The sequence below is a fragment of the Lissotriton vulgaris genome, chromosome 2_1 (genome assembly GCF_964263255.1).
Source record: "Lissotriton vulgaris chromosome 2_1, aLisVul1.2, whole genome shotgun sequence".
Taxonomy (NCBI): Eukaryota; Metazoa; Chordata; class Amphibia; order Caudata; family Salamandridae; genus Lissotriton; species Lissotriton vulgaris.
Window position 1 is genome coordinate 203,363,174 of NC_141687.1, and position 6,000 is coordinate 203,369,173.

A 6,000-nucleotide genomic window follows, 5' to 3' on the forward strand; every position below is an offset into this window, starting at 1 on the left:
CATATATATCTGGGCGGAGCTTAACGACCCATCTCACCGTGAGATCTGATTGGCTGTCAGCACTTCATCCAAGAAGTGTTGACAGCCATCTTGGGACCAATATACATGATAGCACCTCATTAAAAAGCATTGCAGTTAATAGAAGGTTTAAAGACTTTACTTGAATTATAAATGCAGATTTTCCACAGTTTTAATGGGTAGAAAATCAAGAGTATTATTAAAGGCACGGAGGCTAATGTTATGCATCACATTCCTTTATTGCTCCTCACACAGCAGCAACAAGAACTTAGAATAAGAATATCAAAAACAATCCAGAACACTGAACATGCATATTGTTGGCAGTTCGGGCTAGACTGTTCCCATGAGGCACAGGGTCAAGACTGATTTGCATATGGCCATGTCTGAACTGGGGCGGTGTGAAGTGCAAAAAGACGATGGATTTAAGCCCAGATCTCTGTACTGGGGTGAATGTATGACATTGTTCTGCATTCTGTCCATCAACTGTTGTTTTTGCATTTGTCACCCCGAGTGGGACGGGTATGCTCAGATCATGCTCTCCACACCACTGGAGTCAAGCTATCCTGGCTGATGGCGGCTGATAGCCAGAAACCGGTCCTAGGATGCTTGATTCCAGTCCAGGGAAGACAAGGCTTGGCAGTTCAGGCTGGACTGTTCCCATGAGGCACAAGGTCAAGACTGATTTGCATATGGCCATGTCTGAACTGGGGTGTGTGGAGTGCAAATAATTGATGGATTTAAGCCCAGATCTCTGTACTGGGGTGAATGTATGACATTGTTCTGCATTCCGTCCATCAATTGTTGTTTTTGCATTTGTCACCCCGAGTGGCACGGGTATGCTCAGACATGAGTCCCATCCTCTCCACACCACTGGAGTCAAGCTATCATCAAGCTATCCTGGCTGATGACGGCTGATAGCCAGAAACCGGTCCTAGGATGCTTGATTCCGGTCAAGGGATGACATGGCTTGGCAGTTCGGGCTGGACTGTTCCCATGAGGCACATGGGTCAGGCTGATTTGCATATGGCCATGTCTGAACTGGGGTGGCAGAGTGGGCTAAAGAACGGTGTTGGATTAAACCCAGATCTGTTGACTGGGTGTGAGTGTTTGATTGGTTCAGATGCTCCATCCATCACCACCCCCTTTTGTACCGCTTTCTTCGCCATAAGTTGGCAGGGTATGCTCAGACGTGAGAACCTTGCTCACTTTGCCACTGGATTCAAGCATGCCCCGGGCTGAAGAAGGCTGTAATGCCAGAAACTGGTCCTAGGAAGCTTGTTTCCAGTCCAGGGAAGGCATGGCTTGGCAGTTCGGGCTGGACTGTTCCCATGAGGCACAGGGTCAGACTGATTTGCATATGGCCATGTCTGAACTGGGGTGGCAGAGTGGGCTAAAGAACGGTGTTGGATTAAACCCAGATCTGTTGACTGGGTGCGAGTGTTTGATTGGTTCAGATGCTCCGTTCATCACCACCCCCTTTTGTACCGCTTAGTTCGCCAAGACGTCCTCGGGCATTCGAGCGCTTTACAAATCACAAAATCAAATCAAATCAAATCATAAGTTGGCAGGGTATGCTCAGACATGAGTCCCTTGCTCACTTTGCCACTGGATTCAAGCAAGCCTGGCTGAAGACGGCTGTAATGCCAGAAACCGGTACTAGGAAGCTTGTTTCAGGTCCAGGGAAGGCATGGCTTGGCAGTTCGGGCTGGACTGTTCCCATGAGGCACAGGGTCAGACTGATTTGCATATGGCCATGTCTGAACTGGGGTGGCAGAGTGGGCTAAAGAACGGTGTTGGCTTAAACCCAGATCTGTTGACTGGGTGTGAGTGTTTGATTGGTTCAGATGCTCCGTCCATCACCACCCCCTTTTGTACCGCTTTGTTCACCATAAATTGGCAGAGTATGCTCAGACGTGAGTCCCTTGCTCACTTTGCCACTGGATTCACGCAAGCCTAGCTGAAGAATGCTGTAATGCCAGAAACCGGTCCTAGGAAGATTGTTTCCGGTCGAGGGAAGGCATGGTTTGGCAGTTCGGCTGGACTGTTCCCACGAGGCACAGGGTCAGACTGATTTGCATATGGCCATGTCTGAACTGGGGTGGCAAAGTGGGCTAAAGAACGGTGTTGGATTAAACCCAGATCTGTTGACTGGGTGTGAGTGTTTGATTGGTTCAGATGCTCCGTCCATCACCACCCCCTTTTGTACCGCTTTGTTCACCATAAATTGGCAGAGTATGCTCAGACGTGAGTCCCTTGCTCACTTTGCCACTGGATTCAAGCAAGCCTGGCTGAAGACGGCTGTAATGTCAGAAACCGGTCCTAAGAAACTTGTTTCGGGTCCAAGGAAAGCATGTCTTGTCAGTTCTGGCTGGACTGTTCCCACGAGGCACATGGTCAGACTGATTGGCATATGGCCATGTCTGAACTGGGGTGGCAGAGTGGGCTAAAGAACGGTGTTGGATTAAACCCAGATTTGTTGACTGGGTATGAGTGTTTGATTGGTTCAGATGCTCCGTCCATCAGCACCCCCTTTTGTACCGCTTTGTTCGCCATAAGTTGGCAGGGTATGCTCAGACGTGAGTCCCTTGCTCACTTTGCCACTGGATTCAAGCAAGCCTGGCTGAAGACGGCTGTAATGCCAGAAACCGGTCCTAGGAAGTTTGTTTCTGGTCCAGGGAAGGCATGGCTTGGTAGTTCGGGCTGGACTGTTCCCATGGGGCACAGGGTCAGACTGATTTGCATATGGCCATGTCTGAACTGGGGTGGCAGAGTGGGCTAAATAATGGTGTTGGATTAAACCCAGATCTGTTGACTGGGTGTGAGTGTTGATTGGTTCAGATGCTCTGTCCATCACCACCCCCTTTTGCACCGCTCCGTTCTCCATAAATTGGCAGGGTATGCTCAGACGTGAGTCCCTTGCTCACTTTGCACTGGATTCAAGCAAGCCTGTCTGAAGACGGCTGTAATGCCAGAAACCGGTCCTAGGAAGCTTGTTTCCGGTCCAGGGAAGGCATGGCTTGGCAGTTCGGGCTGGACTGTTCCCATGAGGCACAGGGTCAGACTGATTTGCATATGGCCATGTCTGAACTGGGGTGGCAGAGTGGGATAAAGAACGGTGTTGGATTAAACCCAGATCTGTTGACTGGGTGTTAGTGTTTGATTGGTTCAGATGCTCCGTCCATCACCACCCCCTTTTGTACCGCTTTGTTCGCCATAAGTTGGCAGAGTATGCTCAGACGTGAGTCCCTTGCTCACTTTGCCACTGGATTCAAGCAAGCCTGGCTGAAGACGGCTGTAATGCCAGAAACCGGTCCTCAGAAGCTTGTTTCCGGTCCAAGGAAAGCATGACTTGGCAGTTCGGGCTTGACTGTTCCCACGAGGCACAGGGTCAGACTGATATATGGCCATTTCTGAACTGAGGTGGCAGAGTGGGCTAAAGAACGGTGTTGGATTAAACCCAGATCTGTTGACTGGGTGTGAGTGTTTGATTGGTTCAGATGCTCTGTCCATCACCACCCCCTTTTGCACCGCTTCGTTCTCCATAAGTTGGCAGGGTATGCTCAGACGTGAGTCCCTTGCTCACTTTGCCACTGGATTCAAGCAAGTCTGGCTGAAGAAGGCTATAATGCCAGAAACCGGTCCTAAGAAGCTTGTTTCCGGTCCAAGGAAAGCATGGCTTGGCAGTTCGGGCTGGACTGTTCCCATGAGGCACAGGGTCAGACTGATTTGCTTATGGCCATGTCTGAACTGGGGTGGCAGAGTGGGATAAAGAACAGTGTTGGATTAAACCCAGATCTGTTGACTGGGTGTGAGTGTTTGATTGGTTCAGATGCTCCGTCCATCACCACCCCCTTTTGTACCGCTTTGTTCGCCATAAGTTGGCAGAGTATGCTCAGACGTGAGTCCCTTGCTCACTTTGCCACTGGATTCAAGCAAGCCTGGCTGAAGACGGCTGTAATGCCAGAAACCGGTCCTAAGAAGCTTGTTTCCGGTCCAAGGAAAGCATGACTTGGCAGTTCGGGCTTGACTGTTCCCACGAGGCACGGGGTCAGACTGCTATATGGCCATGTCTGAACTGGGGTGGCAGAGTGGGCTAAAGAACGGTGTTGGATTAAACCCAGATCTGTTGACTGGGTGTGAGTGTTTGATTGGTTCAGATGCTCTGTCCATCACCACCCCCTTTTGCACCGCTTTGTTCTCCATAAGTTGGCAGGGTATGCTCAGACGTGAGTCCCTTGCTCACTTTGCCACTGGATTCAAGCAAGTCTGGCTGAAGAAGGCTATAATGCCAGAAACCGGTCCTAAGAAGCTTGTTTCCGGTCCAAGGAAAGCATGGCTTGGCAGTTTGGGCTGGACTGTTCCCACGAGGCACAGGGTCAAGACTGGTTTGCATATGGCCATGTCTGAACTGGGGTGGCAGAGTGGGCTGAAGAATGGTGTTGGATTAAACCCAGATCTGTTGACTGAGTGTGAGTGTTTGATTGGTTCAGATGCTCCGTCCATCACCACCTCCTTTTGTACCGGACTGTTCCCATGAGGCACAGGGTCAAGACTGATTTGCATATGGCCATGTCTGAACTGGGGTGGTGTGGAGTGCAAAAAAATGGTGGATTTAAGCCCAGATCTCTGTACTGGGGTGAATGTATGACATCGTTCTGCATTCTGTCCATCAACTGTTGTTTTTGCTATTGTCCAAACACCAGCAGCCATCTTCCTCTTTTGTCTGCAGCGAAATAACAAAAAAACTCCTTATGACTTCCAAGATACGATCAAAAACTCTCCATATTTTCTTTTCCAACGAACTGTTCTTCCTTTAATTTTGAACTGAATAAAAATAAAAATAAAACATCAAGAAAAAAATGGGTTGGGTTAAACAAATGCACGGGAGGGATAATATTAGCCTCTATGCCTTTAATAAAATCATGATTTGCTACCCATTAAAAATGTGGAAAATCTGCATTTTTTGTCAAAGGCCGGAGGCCAATATTATGCATGTTCAAAGTTCATCCAAAACATTTTGCACAACATTTTCCACAGGCTTAAAGTAGAACTTCTTAAAAGGCGAATCAGAAGACCAATCCGCTGCTTTTAAAATTGCCCCTAAACTAGCCCCTTTCATAAATGCCTTACTTGCTATTTCCCCCCTGCTTGAATGTGCTCCAAAGATCTCAATGTCAATCCTTGACATCTTCATAACCTCTTTCACCCCTCTTGCTAAAGTGGGTGCTGAAACTGCTTTATAGGGTATTCTGTATGAAATAAGTAATCGAGAACAATCTACTGCTCGTAAACTCATTGTTCTTTTCTCATATTCTTTTAAACAACGTACAACACACAAATTATTATGACACTCTATATTCGGATAAAAAATTGTCTTTGACATTGTCTTAGTTCTTTTCCTTATCTCAAAACACACCCCTTCAGGCTGATAACACTGAGAAGAAACTTTTAAAGCCCTAATATCTGAAACTCTTCTAAAAGAAACCAAACACAAAAGGACTGCCAATTTCAATGATAAACTGTTTCGACTCAACTCACAATTAGGTTTCCAGCTATCTAATTCCTTCAAAACCAAAGATATGTCCCAAAGAAACACATATTTAGCTCTTGATGGCACTTCCAAACGCACATTCTTAATCACTACTTTCACCTAAACATGTTGACCCGCTGGCACCCCTTCAACCAATTCATGCCCGGCCGAAATTGCCGACATGTTCAAATGTACTGTATTGTAAGAAAGACCTTTCCCAAAAAGCAAAGATAAATAATTTACCACCTGTACTACATTAACCGACACGGGATCCAAATCCCTTTCCAAACACCAATCACACCACTTCCTCCAAGCCGACCTATATGCTTTTGAAGTACCTTTTACCCAAGATGCATTGATGAGCTCTGAAGCCTCTGACGATAGTCCTGAAACCTTCCAAACTCTTCTGAAATCAGGCACCTCAAAAGCCACAACTGTCCTGAAATCACTAG